This window comes from Ailuropoda melanoleuca, chromosome 8, assembly GCF_002007445.2.
Source record: "Ailuropoda melanoleuca isolate Jingjing chromosome 8, ASM200744v2, whole genome shotgun sequence".
In the NCBI taxonomy this organism is placed as follows: Eukaryota; Metazoa; Chordata; class Mammalia; order Carnivora; family Ursidae; genus Ailuropoda; species Ailuropoda melanoleuca.
Window position 1 is genome coordinate 82,753,427 of NC_048225.1, and position 22,308 is coordinate 82,775,734.

The window sequence follows — 22,308 nt, forward strand, 5'->3', positions numbered from 1 at the left end:
TGTATGCACCTGATGAATCACTGACCTGTACCCTTGAAATGAATAATACACTATATGTTAATTAATTGAATATAAATTTAAAAAATAAAAGATAAATAAAATAAATAATAATAAAATAGTAAAATAAAAATAATAAATAAATAAAAATACTCTCAGAAAGCATATACATTCACAGAGATTAAATTGAGAACCTCAGAACCATCTAGTGCCATGTGGCAATTGAGAAAGTGTATACCAGCCAGGAGATTCCCTTACCTCTGGAAGTAGTGCAATACCAAGATTGGGATACTTTCTTTTCTTTTCTTTTCTTTTTTTTAAAGATTTTATTTATTTAATTGAGAGAGATAGAGACAGCCAGAGAGAGAGGGAACACAAGCAGGGGGAGTAGGAGAGGAAGAAGCAGGCTCATAGCGGAGGAGCCTGATGTGGGGCTTGATCCCATAACGCCGGGATCACGCCCTGAGCGGAAGGCAGACGCTTAACCGCTGTGCCACCCAGGCCCCCCAAGATTGGGATACTTTCTACTGCACTTGCCCATTGCAAAATCCAAAACTTTTGATATGAATTTAAACTGGTTTAGTTTAACCAAAAATTAATTTAATTTTTAAATTAGTGCATGGATATTTTTAAAAGAGTTCATTTTTTCTTCACAGGATTAATTGCACCTAAATTGACAGACAAGTATATAGATGAGTAAGATGGAGAGTGGGTACATGCCAAGCAAAGAGACCCCGTGTGCAGAGGCACAGAGATGTGGGCACAAGGGCATCGTGTGTTTAAGGAGCTTCAGGTAGGTCAATATGACTGAGTCACTGAGTACAGGTAAGGTGATAGAGGAATAATGCTGCCCAAGTAGGCAGGGGCAAAATAAAAATGGGCCTTGCGGGCCATGCAAAGGAGTTGGGGTTTCTGCCAGCAATAGAGAGTAACTGAAGGAATTTTTTTTAAGTTTTTATTTAAATTCCAGTTATTTTGCATACAGTGTAATATTAGTTTCAGGTGTACAATTTAGTGCTTCAGCACTTCCATGCATCAGCTGGTGTTCATCACAACTAGTGCCTTCCTTGATCCCCGTGACCTATTTCACCCATCCCTCCACCCACCTCCCCTCTAGTAACCATCCGTTTGTTCTCTACAGTTAAGAGTCTGTTTCTTGGTTTGCCTCTCTCTTTTTTCCCCTTATGATCATTTGTTTTGTTTCTTCAATTCCACGTATGAGTGAGATCATATGGTATTTGTCTTTCCCTGACTGACTTATTTTGCTTAACATGATACTCTCTAGCTCCATCCACATCGTTGCAAACGGCAAGATTTCATTCTTTTTTATGAATTGACAGATTTCAAAGCACTTTATAAAGATCACTTTGACAGCAAATATGAAGCATAGACTGAAAGACACAAGATAGGAAACAGGGTCATTGGTTTAGAGGTTATTGCAATATCCATAATTCGGTAGAAGTCATGAAGGCCTAGAAGAGGGCATAGGGGTAGAGAGGATCAGATTACCTCCTTTTGAAAAGGAAACGGTCCAAATATCTTATCAGAAAATGCAACTCTTTCGCATGTCTATCTCCAGCAATGATTTCTATGCTATGATACCAAAAACATAAGCAATGAGAGAAAAAAATAAATCGGATTTCATTAAAATTAATAATTTTTGTGACTCAAAAGATTTATTAGGAAAGTGAAAAGATAGCCCAAAGAATGAAAGGAAATGTTTATAAATGTATACATAATAAGGGACTTGTACCTAAAATATATAAGGGACTCTCACAACTCAATAATAAAAAGACAAATAGCCCAGTTAAGACGGGCAAGGATTTCTTTTTTTTAAGATTTTATTTATTTATTTGACAGAGACAGTGAGAGAGGGAACACAAGCAAAGGGAGTGTGAGAAGGAGAAGTAGGCTTCCCGCGGAGCAGGGAGCCCGATGCGGGGCTCGATCCCAGGATCCTGGGATCATGACCTGAGCTGAAGGCAGACACTTAACAGCTGAGCCACCCAGGCGCCCCAAGATGGGCAAGGATCTTAACAGATATTTCCCCAAAGAAGACAAACAAATGGCCAATAAGCACAGTAAAAGGTGCTAAACGTCATTAGCAATCAGGGAAATGCAAAGAAGACCACAATATACTACTTCACTCTCACTACCATGGCTGTAATAAAAAGGGCAGATAAGAACAAGTGTTGGTAAAGATGTGCAGAAATTGGAACCCTCATGTATTTCTGGTGAGAATATAAAATGATGCAGCTGCTTTGAAAAACAGTCTGGCTAAAACACAAAATTACCCTATGACCTAGAAATTTACCTCCTAGCTATTTACTCAAGAGAAATATAAATTATGGACATGATTTGGACATGAATGTTCATAGAAGCATTATTCATAGTAACCAATAAAAGTGGAAACAGCCCAATAACTCATGACAACTGATGAGTGAATAAACAAAATGTGGTCTATCTGTAAAATGGGGTATCACTCAGCCACAAAAGGGAATGGAGTAGTGATGCATCCTACAACATAGATGAACCTTGGAAACATGCTAAGTGAAAGAAGCCAGACACAAAAGGCTACATTATTATGTGATTCCATTTATATGAAATTTCTAGAATAGACAAATTCGTAGAGACAGAAAGTAGATTAGTGGCTGCCAATGGTTAGGGGGGAAGGGAGAACCGGGAGGAAATGATAATGGGTATGTTTCTTTTTGGGGTGATGGAAATATTCCGGATTAGATAATGACAATGGTTTCACAATTTTATGAGTAAACTAAAAACCACTGAATTGTACACTTTAAAAGGGTGACTTTTATAGCATATGAATTAAATCTCAGTAAAGAAACAATGCTAATAAAAAACAGCCTTTTGATAGGAGCAAAGCCTGGATTTGATCAAGCAAGGAGATGTTGACTTCACAGACTCCAGAGGAGGCTTAGGACAAAGTGCTGTACAGCGATGGCTCTTAAATAGACAGGAGTAAGAATCACCCGTGGAACTGTCAGAATATAATGATAGCTGGCCCACTTTGAAGTTTAATGGTTTAGTGGGTCTCTAGTAAATCTTGAGTGTTTCCATGCCCATCCCACCCTGTACCTAAAGTGTGGACAAGATCGAAACTAGGGTTTTAGATATTCCTGGTTTAGATGTTGAAGACTGCCCAGTTATTAGAGGACAACATTAGAACTCAGAATTAGGAAATCCAGAAGCTTCTCATTGGAAGTTACTTGGTTTCTATACCAAAGCTTCTGTTCTATAGTCTAAGAGCAATTGCTGTCCATCACTCATGTTTCATGAGGAATATCTGCACCGTATCTCAGTCACTGATACTTCTTTTCTCAAATTCATGCCAACATGTTAACTTTGTCAGGCATATAGGAGGTGCTCAATAAACGTAATTTATATTCCCTCCTTTATATCAACTTATGTCTGAGACCCCAAATCTTTAGGAATGAATAGCGTTCCCTAATAGTAGCTTTGGAATTTGGAATAGTAGCTTTTGTAATACTACTTGGGGGTATTTTTGGAATATAAAAGCATTTAGATAAGGATTAGTATTGGTTAATCTAAAAGTAAATACATATTCTAGTGGTAATGGGAAATCTCCTTCATTACCGAATGGCATTACGTATGTAATTCTTTTGCTCACAATCTGTCTTGGCAAGTGTTAGAACACGAACGCTCTAGGGTTGTCTCAAACACAGTGGGACCCCGAAAAAGAAGAATGACTTGTGACATGAACCCTGCAGAGTCCCTCAATCTGTTTCTGTGATTTACGATTCTCTTACTTCAGTGATGACTCCCACATTTGGTCCAGACCTACAGAGGCTGTGTCTGACATTTTGGCAAAGAGAGGGGCATATACCATCTTGAATCTATCTTGGGCTCACGAATCACCTTTCTTCCCTGCAAAGTTATCAGCTGCTTAATTATGGATGAGAAGTTGGCATCTGTGGCCAGAAACCAGGGCCAGGTTTAATAAAACCTGAGCTGGCTCCCAGTTTCCAAGGACAATCAACACCAAGGAATCCCACTGCATGCTTTCCCAGGACTCTAGGCCAGATGAAAAATGCCAGTCTTCCCAAGGATAATGTTTTCTCAGATCTATGAATGGCTGCTGACGGTGTCAGTAAAACATCTGTTAATACATCTGGATTTGAGTGAGATGGCAAGAAAACCGAGATGGACTATCAAGGTGACCTACAAAAATTACTTCCCATCTGACTCCACCCCATTTCTCTAAAACAATATGTAGAGCAGTTTGGTGGGGCTCTGGAAAAGGTAGGGGAGAGGAATGAATGACTTCTTCGGATTCTTTAACTTCCCCTACCTTAAAATCCAGTGTTTGGGAAATTTTGTGCAATTATTATTTTTATAGCCAATAACATACGCGTTGTACAAGACTTAAAAGGATTAAAATGTTCCACAGAAAAAGTCCTCCCCCCCCCATCCACTTCCCTTAATCCATTTTTTATCCCACAACCAATGGCTCCAGGCGCTGTTCTAGATCCTAGATAGAGCAGTGAATGAAAGAGTCCCTGTTCTTAATGAGCTACATCCTGGTGGGGAGAGGCATACAGCAGCTTTGGGTACTGATCAATCCTATAAGAAAAATAAAATAACCTGAGAAAAACCAGCCTTTGAGGCTCTCAAGGAGAGTGTGGTCAGCTCTGTCAAATGTTGCCGAAAGGTAAAGCATGGAGTAGGATGTAGTGATGTGTCTACCCCTAGACTTCCCAACGGGAAGATGGCTGGTGACCTTGACAGTGGTGAAAGAATGAATGGGAAGTGAGACAGTGGGGACAGTGTTAGCTCGCCCTAGAGGCTAGCAGTGAGGAGTCAGAAAATGGGGCAGTGGCTGGAATGTTGTTGCCCGGGTGAAATCAAGCAGTGCATGTGCCGCGCTGAGCCCAGTGCCTGGACAGAGTGAGCACGTAGCTATTCTTAGTGTTCTATTTCCTTCCCCTTGTATTTCCTATGTCTGTTCAAAGTTCATTTTCTCCTAAAAATGTTTTCAATCTGTGATTGTCTTATATGAGTACTGAGAATGCACAGTCACTCAGAGAATTATCCCCAGTTATGAGTGATTGTATCTCTGGCCTCTCTGGATAAAAGTTAAGTTTCCAGAAATTGTAAATGGAAAGGCTTTGTGTTTTAAGTGGCCTATCAGGGTGCATTTGGTGCCGGCAGGATGACTGCTCATTTCGGCCTGAAAGAGGGCCTTGGAGGGGCTGCGAAGCCCCAGATTTCAGCCAGGAAGTGATCTTTCTCCCCTCTGTGCCTCTGTCCCCCCTTTCGCTGGATCGTAGCACAGATGCGAGAGCGCTCAGGGAATCTGTGGTCTCTATACAGGTTTTCTGGTATTTCCGTATTTTCCTGGGCAGTTTGGGAGAGGTGACATTGGTGTGTTTGTGGCTGGTTTGCTTTTGGTCTTTTGTTTGCTAACCGTCTGCCAAACAGACACATGTCCCCAGTCGTCATTCTTTATCAGCCCTCATATGGCCAAAGATTATCCACAGGGATAAAAAGACAAAGCAATGTAGAGAGCCCACAATCAACACGAACTACCCTGGCAGAGGAGAAAGAGGGCTGATGGTGTTCCTCCCGACGTTGCTGGGATCCTGTCCCTCAAGGCACCACCTTCTGTTCCAAGCCCTGGATTCATATTGGTTGCCATGCACATGTCAGTCTTGTTAAAGAATTAATTAATCCCAGATTTTCAGTAAATGCATCTATTTTGTACCCAGCTGGGAAGCTCTGGTTCTGGGAGGAGAAGAACATTCCTCCTCATCTTCTAGGTAACAGAGTCAGACTGGACCCTTCTGTTTGTCCTCCTCCAGGCTGAAAGGTGGCATCTGGAAGCTACTCCCCTTGGAGCTGTTCCTTCATCACGCCCTCCCCTGTCATCTCTCTGCACAGTCTCCTGTCCGGAGGAAATCTGGTGTACATTCATTGTGTAACACCTCGTATTTGTGACCTCACTCAGTCGTCGCCTTGCACTGACATACAGTTGCTATGTGTGTGTCTTCTTTTTGTGAGCTCCTTAAACGTCTTTGAATTCCCTTCAGCTGAGTATAAAGTATGGACAGTCTATAAATATTTTTGAATTAGTTTCAATGCATTGCTTGACCCTCAAGGATATGAGAGTTTCACCAACTGGGGAGGCAACAGTTCAGTGCCAAAGTGGAAGTGTAGCCCCAGGAGGGTTGTGTGCTGAGAAATTGGGGTGGGGGGAGTGTTGAGGCTGGGCCAGTGTGGGGAGACTCTTGCTTGCTCATAACAGTTGTCACCGCACTGAGAAAGTAAGTCAGTAGTTGCTGTCCAAGTTGCCTGGCTTTACAAACGAGCCGAGCTGGCAGAACAGTGCCACTGCAGCCGTGGCGATGTCCTTTGTGCACTGATCTCTCTGCTTCCTCAAAGGAATTTGTTCTGCAGACAAGCCTAGCTCCTGGTGCCTAGAAATCGCACAACAAAGTTTACATCTGTCCTCTTTTCCCACTCACCAAAGCCCTTTTATCAGCGTGTTTGTTTTTTTTCCCTTAAGCCTCTGTTTCTCTGCAAAGATTTATCTTATGGTTCAGCTCTCTAAAAGAAAAGAGCCGACCGCAGGAGACGGGGCGGGGAGAGGAGGCAGATGCTGCCCCGCTCTGCTTTCTGGAAGCTGCGTTTGGGCTTTTAATCCGACTGCTGTCAAGCTCCATTAGGAGATTTGAACATCAGCCTCCTACCTTTGGGGCCTGGCCTCCCTGGCTGGAAGGAGGGCGGTGTTTGAGGTCCCTAGCCAAAACGAAAGACAGGTTGAGGGTTGCAAAGAGCCCTCACTCACCATCCTTACAGGCCAGTCACCTGTCATTCCATACTGGGCCGGGGGGGGGGGGGGGGGGTGGAGTTGATTCCCCCACGTGCAAGAGCTGACTGCCATCAGGGTCACATGCTGGCATCGGAAAGCCCTTTGCAAACAGTACAATAGGAAACAAGGCTAAGCCTCCATAACCTCTGTATACCTTTGAAAAGAGACGGATTTCCTCTTTCTGGGAACGTGAAACAGAGCTGGAGGAGGGTAGAGCCTCCACTCCCACCCAAGTAGCAGAAGTCATTCTGAACAGTCCTGGGATCACAGGGCGGCTGATGTGATAGGCAGCCTTCACATCTGGCCTCTGATGTGGCTTTGGTGGGTCAGAGCAACATGTGGACTCTGGCCTCAGGGGCCTGGCAGCAAGTTTCTGGGGAGGAAAAGCCCCCTGGTGACATTCTCTTTCTTTGCATTTGATAGAAAGTAGAAACCAGTACCACAGGAAGAATCTACGGGAGTGTTTGTTTCTCAGGCTGAAATGAACACTTTTGTGGTCATCAGAAAATATTAAGCCCCCAACTCTATGAGTTACTCTGCTGGATCTAAAACCAGAGTGTGTGTGTGTGTGTGTGTGTGTGTGTGTGTGTGGAGTTTAGTGTAAAAAAGCACTGAATTTGCATTCAGCAAATCTTGAAAACTATATGAAAAAAATAGACGGAATATAAAACTCAAATCATTGTTGGTAGGGAAAACAAATGGAGAGATTCTGTGTTTATCCCTGTGTTGTTCCCTCAGTTAATTATTACAGTAAATGCTGCTTCTTTGGGGAAAGCTCCAAGTTTACAAAGAAGCTTATTTGCCGAATCGGTATTTAATTTGGAATTTTAATTTATTTTTTATTTAGAAATTTTGATTTCTTTTTTATGGAATTTGGTGTTACAATGAATTTGAAAAAAAAAAAGTTGTGTCTTAATTAATGCCTACGATTCATTTTAGTGAGACAAATCCAGCACATTCATTTTTGGAAATGGGCAGTTGTGATTCTCTCATTAGGTTGAAGCGAAACTACTCCCAGTATTGTGTGTAGTCAGTGGACAAATCCATGTAGCACGGGAGGGTTGCAACAAGTTCAGACAGGACGGCCTGGGAAGAGAGAGGAGAAGTCGTCTCAGGAGGTAATATGCCGTGAAAAGCTACACATGTAAGCTCGGATGTGAAATAGCGAAGGAGGGACTGAAATAGCAGTAAATGTCCGGATGACAATGAGCAAATCACTTGTGATGTGAGAGCCTCAGAGAGCAATACTGAGCTGAACTCAGAGGTTGAGGGCTCTTCCCCAGGCAGCGATGGTAACAGTGGGAGAGCAATCTCAAATTTCCAGAGGAACTAGGGCAGTTCGCTCTACAAGACAAGAAATAGGAGACAGCAGTAAATTTATATGGTAGATTTTAAGCCATAACTTCTGGTATAAGAAGAAAACATTGACTAGTGGTGCCCACCTTGGGCCAAATAAACAATGCTCTGGACTTGGGCGGCTGCAGTGAGACTAAGCGTTGCCCCCATGGGGGTATTCAGAACGGCCATCACGATTCCCTGTCTTCATGCACTTTGCCGATGGCTAGGACATCACCTTTGCCCTCGTGCCCGTCTACCTGCTTACAAATATGCTACATAAAGTCTCTTTAGGGGGCAAATACCACATCCTTTTTTTGTTGTTGCAAAGTTACTATCCTTTGTTTTTTCTTTTTTTCCAGATTCACTGAAGTGTAAATGACAAATACATATGTATATGTTTTTATATGTACAAGGTGATGTATATGTTTTTATATGTACAAGGTGATGGTTTAACATACTTTGTGAAATGATTACCACAATCAGGTTAACGAATATATCCATCATTTCACAGAGTTTCCTGTGTGTAGTGAGAATGTTGAAGGTCTACTTTCTTAGCAAATTTCAAGAATACAATACAGTATTATTCACCAGAGTGACCATGCTGTAACTTAGATCCCCCAAATTTATTCTTCTTATAATTGAAGACTTACATTCTTTGACCAGCATCTCCCCATTTCCCCTGCCCCTCAGCCACTGGTAACCACCATTCTATTCTGTTTCTGTGTTCAGCTTTTTTAGATTTCACTATAAGTGATATCATGCAGTATTTGTCTGTCTTTGTCTGGTTAATTTCACTTCAAGGCCCATCCATGTTTTTACAAATGGCAGGATTTCCTTCTTTCTCATGGCTGAATAAGATTCATAGATTATATATATGATATATGTATATATCACATCTTCTTTATTCACTCATCTGTTGACAGACACTTGGTTGTTTCCATATCTGCTGTGACCATGGGAGTGTAGAAACTTTTGAGATCATGATTTTGTTTCCTTTGGATACATACTCAGAAGTGGGAGTGCTCATTGTATGGTAGTTCTATCTTTAATTTTTTGCAGAACCTGCATGCTGTTTTCCAGAGTGGCTGCACAAATCTACATGCCCACCAATAGTGCACAAGGTTCCCTTTTTCCCACATCTTCACCAACACTTGTCATCTCCTGTCTTTTCAATAAAAAACATCCTCCCAGGTTCAAGATGATACCTCAGTGTGGTTTTGATTTCCGTTTCCCTGATGACCAGTGACATTGAGCACCTTTTCATATGTCTGTTGTCCATTTCTATGTCTTCTTTGGTAAAGTGTCTATTCAAGTTTTTTGCCCATTTTTAATGAGATTTTGTTCTGCTTTGTTTGTTTTTTGCTATTGAGTTGTATAAGTTCCTTACGTATTTTGGATATTAGCCCCTTATCAGATACAAAGTTTGTAGATATATTCTGCCATTCTGTAGGCTGCCTTTTCATTGTGTTGATGGTTTCCTTGTCAGCGCAGAAATTTTAATTTCAGGTAGTTCCACTTATTTTTTGCTTTTGTTGCTTGTGCTTTTGGTGACATACCCAATAAATCACTGCCAAGACCAGCGTCAGGGAGCTTTTCCCCTAAGTGTTTTCTTCTAGAAGTTTCACAATTTCTGGTCTTACCTTTTAGTTTTTCATCCATTTCTGGTTAATTTTTGTGAGTAAGGTAAGGGTTCGGTGTCATTCTTTTGCTTGTGGATTTACAGTTTTCCCAACACTATTTATTAAAGAGACTGTCCTTTCCTTCTATTGCATGTTCTCAGGGCCCTTGTCAAAGATTATATATGCATAGGTTTATCTCTGGGCTCTAAAATTTGTTATTTTGGTCTAGATCTTTGTTTTTATGTCAGTAACATACTGTTTTGATTATTATAGCTTGTGTGATACTTCCAGGTTTGTTCTTTTTCCAGATTGCTTTAGCTATTGGGGTTTTTGTGGTTCCATATGAATTTTGGAATTTAGCATTTTTTCTACTTCTGTAGAAAATGCCATTGGAATTTTTATGGAGATTGCATTGAATCTGTAGATCACTTTGGGTAGTGAAGACATTTTAACAATATTAATTCTTCCAATCAGTAAACACAGGATATCTTTCCTTTTGTTTGCACCTTCTTCAGTTTCTTTCTTCAGTGTCTTGTAGATTTCATTGCATAGATCTTTTGCCTCCTTGTTAAATTTAATTCTAAATATTTTTTGTTTGTTTTTGATGCTGTTGTAACCGGAACTGTTTTCTTAACTTCTCTTTCTGATGGTTTGTTGTTGGTATATAGAAATGCAACTGATTTTTGCATGTTGATTTTTGTCTCTTGTGACTTTACTAAATTTATTAGTTCTATCGATTTTCTGATGGAGTCTTTAGGTTTTTCTATATAATATCATGTCATCTGCAAATGGAAACAATTTTAATTCTTTCTTTCGTATTTGGGTGCCTTTATCTCTTTTGGTAGTCTAATTGCTCTGACTAGGACTTCCAGGACGGTGCTGAATATGAGGGGGGAGAGTGGCCATCCTGGTCTTGTTCCTGAGATTATTCTGATACCAAAGCCAGCCAAGGACCCTACAAGAAAAGAAAACTACAGGCCAATATTCCTGATGAACATACTTGTAGAAATCTTCAACAAAATACTAGAAGCAGAATTCAACAGCACATTAAAGAATTGGTCTGTGGGATGTAAAGATGGTTCAACATACACAAGGCAATAAATGCGAACATCACATTAACAAAATGAAAGACAAAAATTATGTGATCATTTAAATAGAAATCTTTGGACAAAATCAACATCCTCTCATGGGGCGCCTGGGTAGCGCAGTTGTTAAACGTCTGCCTTCGGCTCAGGGCGTGATCCCGACGTTATGGGATCGAGCCCCACATCAGGCTCCTCCTCTGGGAGCCTGCTTCTTCCTCTCCCACTCCCTCTGCTTATGTTCCCTCTCTAGCTGGCTGTCTCTCTGTCAAGTAAATAAATAAAATCTTTAAAAAAAAAATCAACATCCTCTCATGATAGAAACTCAACAAATTATAGAAGGAATGTACCTCGACATAATAAAGTGATAAATGACAAGCTCATAGCAATGTCATACTCAACGTGAAAAGCTCTAAGTTCCTCTAAGATCAGGAACAAGACCAATATCATAACTTTGATGGCAAAGAGAGACTTTAGTGCCAACAATGAGTTCCTAGGTCTATTGAGATCTTTCGTATAACTTGAGTAAGTCACTTATACACTCTATCCTCACGTGTGAAATGGACTAATAATCTCAGTTCTCATGGGCCATGGAGAAGCTCCCAGAGATATGAATTAGTTGCTAAATGTATAATTGTGTTGGGAAAGATAAACAAGCTAGTATCTTGCCTATGTTTCAGGTGGCTAAAAATAGACCAAAGGCCAACTAATTCCATTTCTTTAAATGATTCTCCTATAGTTTAATATTTTACAGAAGCTGCAGGAAACACAGAGGTTACAAATCTGAATAAGAAATTGCTCCCTGCTCATTTACTGAATTATCCCATAGCTCTTTTGTGAATTTCTAGTCAAGAACTGCTTCACCCTTAAATATCTTCTGGGGGCCCATGCCAAAATGGAAATCGGATGTCAACTTTGGTTTCTATGGAAACACAGATGTCCCATAGCTCTCTGGGGCTAGTGGAACTTTTAGGTGTTGGTACAGCCACACACACTTTTTAAATTCCCATTTTGCTGTAACCAATTATTTTATTTCAATCATGAGAAAGTACTTTGCTAGGCTTATAGTGCTCTTCAGCACATTGTTTTAATGAGTAATATTTGTATCCTTCTAAGAGAAGAGGCTGACCATGGTCAATCTTGAAAGCAGCTGTAAAGTGGTTATGGAATCTCATGCATCAGCCAGCCCACCGGGGCAGGCGAGAGGAATTCGATAATTCCCATGAAATGACTATAAAATAAAAGACTTCATCTCAAGAGAGGATAGATGTTTCACTTATGTAAGGGAGACCAGGAACCAGAGACAGGAGAAAATGCAATTCTAAGTAAATTTAAATGCAAGATGAAATTCAGACTTTCACAGAGGTAGCAAGCCCCCTTTTTTCCTTAGATAATTAATTATACTCTTACCACAATCCCAATTTCAAGGCCTTGTGAGAGAAACCCCTCCCCCCACCTGCATAACTTCTGGGAGTACTTAGAACTTCCTCACATTGCTCTCGCCTCTGGGCTCAAATGTCCACACATGCTGCCTCTTTTCTGACCTACATTGAAACAGGCACAAAGCCAATCATCTTGACCTGTTTCCACACACCTACAAATTCACTCACAAAAACAAATATTGTCAGTTTAGAAACTTTGCTGAAGATTAGGGGGAAGAAGTTCACAGAAAGGGGTGACATGGTAAAGTGCAAAGTCTTCTGCCATACACTCATGTCCACTGTCCTCTTCTCCTCCTCCTTGTTCCTTACATCCCAGGAGAAAAATCTTCCCCTTGCCTCATGGAGAACAGTTTTTTAAAAATCAATGTGTGCCCCCCCCCCAAATTTAGAAAGGTAATTTGGTGCATTTCCTGTCTATTAGCATAACACACCCCTAATAGAAACTGGAGCAGCAAACATCAATGTTTTTGCAGCAAAATGAATAAATATTAGCACCAAAATGAGATAAAGACTTAAATAGCCTCACCGGAGTTTAAGCTTTGCCCCCAAATGAGGTCAGGTCAGATCTTGTTTTGTTCTCAAATGAGATCTTTTCTAAACTGACTTTCCGAGATCTGTGAATTTCAAATCGTGGATAAGGGATTGTAGATCTATATAAGAGAAAACCACTGAGCAGAGCTTTATAATGCAGCCCTCTCTAGAGAAAACTGTGATCTTAATTACTGGTAAAACAATACTTGACATCTCTAAAAAGAAAAACTTGAATCCTAGCTCTGATTTACAATGTGGTTTGAATGTCAAATGGCAGAGTTGGTCATATAGAAGAAATTAAGCTAATATCCCTTTTTGATATCTCAGGAAGCTTCTACCAGAAGAACCTGTGTTTAGATAAAAAGCAGTTTTTTTCCCAATTATACTGACAACACCAAAACTACTTTGGAAAGAGAGGAATAAGGCAGGAGGAGATGCTTCCGGTGGCCTGGGAGACTAGGGGGAAGACTGGGTCTTATCTGACTCCTATTAAAGGATGTGGCCCCTGTCTGAATAGTCCTTTGATTTTATAATGAAAGTCAGTAGAAAAATTATTACTTTACCAGAATGCATCTAAGAGTGCAAAAGGTATGGGTAATTACTTTTTTCTCTGATGTAGTCCTATTGATGTTTAGTAAAAAGGCAGTATTTTCACCCAAAATAAATCCTTCCAGATTAAAACAACAACACATTCACATTTGCAGCCCTACAGTTCTGACAAGGGTAGGGTAAACTGAAGGTAAACTAAAAGTTTTGCGAAAATGTTTAAAATTATCTTAAAAGCATCAAAGAGCCAACAAGTTCATAAGGAATTAGTAGCTTTACGCCTCAAGAGAGGATAGAAATTCAAATTGATGAGCACCCAAACTGATGGGGGGGCATTTGGTAATCCTGGTTAGAGGTCAAAATTTGGAGCCCATTGTTCACCTAAGGTATGAGTCCTGGGAAGCCACTTCCTCCCCGCTCGGGAGCCTAAAGGACTTATACTCCAGGGTAGGGTGAATGGGAGGCGGAGCAGCACTTGTACTTGAATGTGGGCTGGGTTTGGTAACTCACTTCCAATGCACAGCATGGGGCCAAAGTGATGTTCTTTTGCCACATGATCTTTCATCCCGGGTTTCTTTACACCATAGTGGTCTCTGGACTCCATATCATACTTAGTGGTGAAAATTCAAAAGTTTTGCTTACAAATTCATATGTGAAAAATGTCATTATAGCTCAAAAATACATGAAGCAAAAAGTGATGGAATTGAAGGGAAAAATAGACAATTAAACAATAAAAGTTGGAGACTTTAATTTCTTTTCTAATTTTTTAAAAATAAACTCTACGCCCAACGTGGGGTTTGAACACAGGACCTTGAGATCAAGAGTCACATGCTTTACTGACTGAGCCAGCCAGGCACCCCAGAAGCTGGAGATTTTAATATCCCACTTCTGATAATGAATAGGATAACTAGACAGATCTCCAAGGATATAGCAGACTTGAACAGCCCTATAAAACAGCTAGATATAACACATATCAATAGACTCCACCACCAACAGCATCTTTCCCTAGTGCATATGAAACATTCTCTAGAATAGACCAGATATTAGGCCATAAAATAAGCCTCAACAAAGTGTAAAGGCTTGATATCATAGAGAACATAATGGAATAAAGTTAGATAATAATGGAAAGAAATTTGAGAAATTTATTCACAAATATGAAGAAATTAAACAGCAAATAGCCATTCCCACATCACCAGGGGTTCCAGGAAGAAATCATATGGAACACTAGAAAATTTGAGACGAGTGAAAATGAAAACAGAATGCACCCAAAATTCATGGAATGCAGTGAAAACAGTGCTTAGGGAGAAATCGATACCTGGAAACATCTATATTAAAAAGGAAAAAGGATCTCAAATCAATTGCCTAAACTTCCACCTTAGGAAACTAGAAAAAAAAAAAAAAAAGCACACTAAACCCAAAGCCAGAGGAAAGAAGGAAATAATAAAGATTAGGGTGGAAATCAGTGCAATAGAAATTAGAAAAACAACAGGGAGTCAATGGAACTAAAACTGCCTTGGAAAAGGCCAACAAAATTAACAGCCTTGTAAGGAAACTGATCAAGAAAAAGAGAGAGAAGAAACCTCAAGAATGACAGGTAGTCACTACCGGCCTTACAGAAGTAACAGGATGAGAAAGAAATACCATGACCAGTTACACGCCAACAAATTAGATTATCTAAATGAAATGAGATATTTCCAGAAAGACAAAAACTACTGAAGCTAACTCAAGAAGAAATAGAAAATCTGAGTACACCGATAACAACTAAAGAGACTGAATTAGTAATTAAAACACTACTTGCAAAGAAAAACCCAGACACAGAGAGCTGATGAATTATACCACTGAAAGATGAATTCACACCAACCTTCACAAAATCCTCCAAACAATAGTAGAAGGAATACTTCCTAAACATTCTCTGAGGCCAGTATTATCCCCATACCAAAACCCAATAAAGACATACAAGAAAACTATAAACAAATATCTCTTATGAATATAGATGCCAAACTTCTCAACAAAACATTAGGAAATTAAGTCAACATATGGAAAGGATCATATACCAGGGCCAAGTGAGATTTAACCTAGGAATCCAAGGTTGTTTAAACATCCAAAAATCAATGAATGCAATACACTATTTGAACAGAACAAAGGCCAAACCACTTGATGACAGTAACAGATGCAGAAAGCATTTGGCAAAATCCTACACCCTGATATTATAAAAACACCCAAAAAACTAGAAACAGAAGGGATCTTCCTCAACCTGATACAGGACATTTATGAAAAACCTCACAGCCAATATTATACTTAATGGTAAAAGACTGAATGCTTTCCCCCTAAGATCAAGAACAAGACAAGAATGTCTGCTCTTTCCACCGCAATTCAGAATTTCACTGGAGGTTCTAGGCAGGCAAGAGAATTGGAGAGAAGGCCAACCACAATGGAATCAGAGCAGAAATCCATAAAAGAAAGATAACAGGAAATCTCCAAACACTTGAAAACCAAACAACACACTTGTAAATAACCCATTGATCAAAAAGGAGGTTTTAAGGGAAATAAAACAAATATATTGAGCTGAATGAAAATGAAAATACAAATGTGAGAATTTGTGGGACTTTGCTAAAGCCGTCCTGAGACGGAAATTCACAGCACTAAATGCATGTATTAGAAAAGAAGAAAGTCTTTAATCAATAATCTAAGCTTCCACCTTAAGAATCCAAGGAAAAAGGAGCAAAATAAACCTAAAACAACAAGAAGAAAGGATATAATTAAGACAAGAAAAAATCAATCAAATTGAAAATAGACTGTTTCTTTGAAAAGACTGATAAAATTAATGAACCTTTGGCAAGATTGGCAAAGGACAAAAAGGAGGGGGACTACACAAATGACCAGTGTTTTAGGAACGAAACAGGATCATTACTCTGCAAATGTCAAAGAGAAAAAAAGGGAATACAATAAACAACTATACACACAAATATCTGACAACTTAGATGAAATGTCAGTTCTTTGAAAAATACAAAGTACCACTGATGAGGTTGTGGAATATAGGTGAGGTTCAGTGGGGTGGAGTCCAGGGTCGATGACCAAGAGAGAATTCTTGAGACGACTTTGGTGCAAAATTGGTGGTTTATTAAAGCCCCGGGGACAGGACAGAAAAAGCTGCTGCCTTGGGTTGTGAGGGGTGGCTGATTATATGCCATAGGGTTGGGGGAAGGTAAGGAAAAGGGAGGTTGAGAAAATACTTTCGTATGTTAAAGAAGACTCACAGGACACGGGAGGCCTTGCCATCGTCAAGTTAAGGTTGTTTACCCCTCTAGTAAGGCATTCACATGAAGATAGTCGGGAACTTCCTGGAGGCTGCAGATTATAAGGACATTTAATTGTATCTACATTTCCTTCTGGAAGCTAGGTTATTGATAGAAATGCTTTGTTCTTGTAGACTGCTAAGACATTTGTAAACTGAGGGAGACTCAAGTCTTGCAGGATTGTGGTCTCTATAGGTTAACTATTTCTTTTTCCTTTAGGACAGCCAGGAGTGCCTGAGGAATGTCACATACATCCCATGGCGGGGAGGGGTGGGCAGTTGCGGGATGTCAGTTTCTGCTTTGTCCTCAGCTTGCCTTCTGTTCCCTCATCACCACCACTCACCCAGTCTGAAATAGACAATTTTAGTCACCCTATAACTTTTAAGAAAATTAAACTTATAATTTCAAATATTCTAAAAGGCCCAGGTCCAGATAGAGTCACCAAAGAAGTCTACCAAACATTTAAACAAGACTGAACATCAAATCCACATATTCTCTTCCAGAAAATAGTTGAGGAGGGAACACTTTCCAGTTTATTTTATGAAGCTAGTATTACTCTGATACCAAAACCAGACAAAGATAGTACAAATAAAGAAAACCACTGACCAATATCTCTCATGAACATAGATGCAAGAAATGCTCAACAAAATATACCAGATAGAATTCTGTAATACATAAAAAAAATTATATAACATGATGAAGTAGGCTTTATTCCACGGATGCAAGGCTGGCTTAATTTTCAAAAAGCGATGGACATAATCCATATTAACAGGCCAGAAAAGAAAAAAATATATGCTTATATAACCCAATGTAAAAGCATTCAACAAAATTCAACACCCATTTATCACAAAAATTTTCACAAAAAATAGGAATAGAGGGAAATTTTGTTAGCTTAATACTTACTATTTATGCTTAATTTATACTCAATGATGAAAGGCTGAATATTTCTCCCTAATTCCAAAATGCCAGCAAGGTTCTTTGTAGATACAGAGAAGATTATTCTAAAGTATAAATGGAAAGGCAGAGGAACTAAAACAGTTTTGAATAGGAAGAATAACATGGGCAGAATCAGTCTGGTCAATTTCGACTGTGTGGATCGATGGAGGAATAGATCAATGGAACTGAATACAGAATACAGAAATAGACCTGCACCCATATGCTCAATAAATTCTTGACAAAGGTGCAAAAGCAATTCAATGGAGGACAGATAGTTTTTCAACAAATGGTGTTAAAGCAATTGGACATACCCAGGCAAGAAAAAGAACTCAACCCAAATCTCACTTTTTTTTTTAAAGGTTTTACTTATTTATTCGATAGAGATAGAGACAGCCAGGGAGAGAGGGAACACAAGCAGGGGGAGTGGGAGAGGAAGAAGCAGGCTCATAGGGGAGAAGCCTGATGTGGGGCTCGATCCCATAACGTCGGGATCATGCCCTGAGCCGAAGGCAGACGCTTAACCGCTGTGCCACCCAGGCGCCCAAAATCTCACATCTTATATAAAAATTAACTCATAATGGGTCACAGACTTAAAGGTAAAACATGAAAGAGGAAAACAAAATAGGAGAAAATCTTTGGGATGTAGGGCTAGGTAGGCAAAGAGTTCTTAAACTTGACAGAAACTCCATGACCCATAATAGGAAAAACTGAAAAACTGGACTGTATCAAAATTTAAAAATTCCTTTGCAAAATCCATGTAAAGATGAAAGATAATCTACAGACTGGGAGAAAATATTTACAAACCACGTATCTGCAAAGGGACTAGGATCTAGGGGCGCCTGCCTGGCTCAGTTGGTTAAGCGTCCAGAACTTGAATTTGGCTCAGGTCATGATCTCAGGGCTGCGAGATCGAGCCCCTCATCGAGCCTGGCCTTGGGCTCTGAGCTGAGTGTGGACCCTGCATAGGATTCTTTCTTTTCCTCTGCTCCTCCTCCTGCTCATCACACTTTCTTTCTTAAAAAAAAGTACTAAGATCTAGAATATGTAAAGAACTATCAAAACTCAAGAGTACAAGAACATTCTAATTAGAAAATGTCCAAAAGGCGTAAACAGATTTCACAAAAGAGAGCATATAGATGGAAATACAGATGCCAAATAAGTACATGAAAAGTTGTTCAACATTTTTTGCCATTAGGGGAATGGAAATTACAACCACAATGAGCTATCACTATACATTTATCAAAGATGGATAAAATTTAAAACATAGTGACAACACCAAAAGCTGGCAAGGACGTGGAGAAACTAGATAATTTCATATACTGCCAGTGTGAATGAAAAAGGCACAGCAACTCTGGAAAACAGGTTGGCAATCTCTTTTATAAAGGAAATGTGCAACTACCACACGATCCAGCAATTGCACTTCCGGGCATTTATCCCAGATTTATGAAAAGTTATGTTCATACCAAAACCCACACACGGATGTTTATAGCAGCTTGATTCATAACAGCTCAAAACTGGAAAAAAAAACCCAGATGTCTTTCAATGAGTGAGTGAATGGTTAAACAAGCCATGGTAATCCAATTAATAAACCTGTGTGAATCCCCAAAGAATTACGCTGAGTGGGGGAAAAAGAGTTTACATACCATATTATTTCATTTACTTAATATTCTTGAAATCACATTTTAGACATGGTAAACAGACAAGTGGTTTCTAGGGGTTGGGGGAGGGAAGTGGGTGTGGCTATTAAAAGGAAATCTAAGGGATTCTTGTGCTGATAGAAATGTTCTGTATTTTGACTGTGGCAATGTCGATCTCCTGGGTATGATATAGTTTTGCAAAATGGTAGCAATGAGGGGAACTGGCTAAAGGGTACTTGGGACCCCTGCATTATTTCTTAGAACTGCATTTGAATCTACAATGATCTCAAAATGAAAATTCTGCATTAAAAAAATTATTCCTGATCAAAAGATGAAGATTCATGAGGGGGAGAAGATACTTGCAATTTTAGAAGTGACAAAGGCAGATAGCTAGAATATACAAAGAACCTTTATGGATCAATAAGAAAAAAAATCGGATAACTCAGTAGCAAAATAGGTAAAGATTTAAAGAGGCACTTCACAAAACACAAAATTCAAATAGGCTCTAAACACATGTAAAGGTGCACCATCTTCTTGGTAATTAGGAATATGGAATGAAGATCACAATTTTGATATTGTTACATATCCACCAGATTGACAAAAATTAAGAAGCCTAACACTACGTCTTGGCAAGGATGTGGAGCAACTGGAACTGCTGTACATATTTGGTGGGAGTGTAAAGTTTATGACCACCTTGGTAAACAACTTGGTATTACCTAATAAAGTTAAATATAGGCATACCCTATGGCCCAGCAATTCCATGGCAAGGTACATAGTGTAAAGAAAAATTGGCATTTGGACACCAGGAGATACATTCAAGAAAGTGGTTAGCAGTATTATTTGTAATCGCCCTGACTACAACTATATGCCACAAACATGGATGACCTCGCAAACATAACCAAGGGAAAGAGGAGGCCCAATACACCCCAAAAATTCATGCTCTATCATTGCATTTACAGAGAGCACAAAACCAAGCAAACTAAACAGCAGTGGTTAGGCATGCATAGTAAGGACGTAATCACTGTAAAGTCAGGATGGCTGTTGCTTTAGAGGAAAGGGAAGGGTTTAGGGAAAGGAATGGGGGCAGTTGCAGGGTGATGTCGATGACCAGGCTGATTACACAGATTTGGTTTATGATGATGGGTCAGGCTGCACCGGGCTTCACTTCTCTCTGTGTCATTGTGCCTAACAAAATAAAACTTCACTTCCTTTGCAGTTCTGCCTTTGAGAAGAAGTGAGACGAGGAAGGAAGGTAGGTGTGAGCTTTGACTGTGTGAGAAAAGAAAGCACACGATGACTTGAGATCAAAATCTGGAACCTGTGACGAGAAAGAGGAAAAATGTGGAGTGTTGGAAGCAACAGTAAGCGTGCTGGACCCATTATGGATAGCTTGCCTTTGGGTCTATGCATATTTTTTAATGAGTGCTTTAGGAATAATAAAGGTTGCCCCAAGTGCTGAATTTCTTACTCCTCGCCTTTACAAGTTCGGCCTGGGCTGAGGGACCAATGTTTTTCTCTCTTCTCCAGAAACTGATACAATGTTCACTTTTGCTCTGAATCCTCCAGACTGTATGAAGAGGAAAACGTATTTTATGTGGAGAACACCTCCCCCCTCCTTGAGCATTAATTTAGGTGACCCAAGCCTGAAGAGCAGGGTCAGGAGAAAAATGAACAGACCGGAACAGGCAAAAGTTCCATATTGAGATGCTTTGGAGGTGAGAAAAAGTGACAGTTTCCTTCCATCTCGCCCCACCATGTTCTCCAAGCCGACTGATGTCAGAACTTTTGAGGATACAGCACATAAGTAACTTGTATAGTTTGAAAACATTAAAGGAGGGTAATTTCGTAGAAGAAATGTAGAGCATCGTTAACATTTTCTCCTCCTGTTGGGGGAGGGGGGGAAGACATTGCATCTGCTTTTCTGCTTTTTCCTGCTAGATCTCGCCGTTACAATTCTAATTACACCTTGACTCCCTCCCTGACCCGCTACAAGGACGCGGTAACCCTCCAAGGCGGGGATATCCAGGTGTGACTGGACTTCCAGGGACCAGTGCCGGTCAGAAATAGGGAAACAGATGACCTTTTCCGGGAGGCTCTCCAGGCAAAGTCCAGGGCACAGCGACACACCCTGGTCCTTAAAACTCTCATTCTTGCAGGATTTTCCGTGCTGGACTTGAACTGTGACTCGCGAAGTTCCTAGGACGCCGACTCCTGAGCGTACGTTTCTTAGGCGAAAAGGCAGTGAAGCTAAGGGAAGGCTCTTTGGAAGGCACCAGCCTGCGCCGTTTTGTCCCTTCCCTTCGCCTTCGTGCCAGTAGCCTCGCTGGTGGGGGATTCTCCCAGGACTGGGGCCAGCGCCAATCAGGTGGCTCGGTACCTGCCCCCAGCGCGGGCCACCTGGAGGGGCGATGAGGTTCTCGGCTCGGTGCAGGGCCAGTGCTCGGGGCGCCGGGGAACGCAGAGGAGCCTCGCGTGGGCAGCCCCAGGCCCGGGCGCTCGGAAGGACGCGCGCAGACCCGGCGCCAGCCGAACGCGGGAGCGGCCGCTGGAGCGAAGCTGCTCAGCCACGGTAACGGGTTAGGGCGCTCTTCGAGCCGAGGTTCGCCGAAGGAAGAAAAGGAGGGAGGGAGCGGGGACGGGCCGAGGACCCCTCGGGGCGCCGGGCTCTGCGCGGGGAAGTGCCGGGCCGGGGCGTACTTTCGAGGGCGCCTTAGCACCGGGGGCCGCCTTCTCCGCACGCCCCCATCTTGACCGTGGCCGTGCCGGGCCAAGTCTGGGTCGTTGCTCTGCTTTCCCGCTCCGCACCAGGAGCCGCGCTTTCCGAGGGGGTGGGGGTGGACGTCTCCGGCCTCTTGGCCAGGCCGCGGGTGGTGCTGTCCCCGCCTTGGGGCCGGACTTGCCGGGCCCCTGTCCCCGCCCGCGCCGCTGCCGCCCGCTCCTGCTCCGCGAGCGCCTTCCCCTGGCCGGAGCGCACACGGACGCGGCTGCTGCGCCCCGGCGCCCACGACCGCCCGGGAGCATGCGGCGGCCCGGG

General features: G+C 41.3%; 1 protein-coding gene across 1 annotated transcript in view; it reads left to right on the forward strand.

Moving 5' to 3' along the window:
* The first annotated feature begins 21,704 nt into the window (after positions 1-21,704).
* FAM163A (family with sequence similarity 163 member A) overlaps positions 21,705-22,308 on the forward strand; it is a 75,371-nt gene continuing 74,767 nt past the window's right edge. Inside the window, exon 1 of the mRNA XM_019796366.2 lies at positions 21,705-21,843. The gene's annotated coding sequence lies outside the window, so the exon portion shown is untranslated. The remainder of the gene's footprint in view (positions 21,844-22,308) is intronic.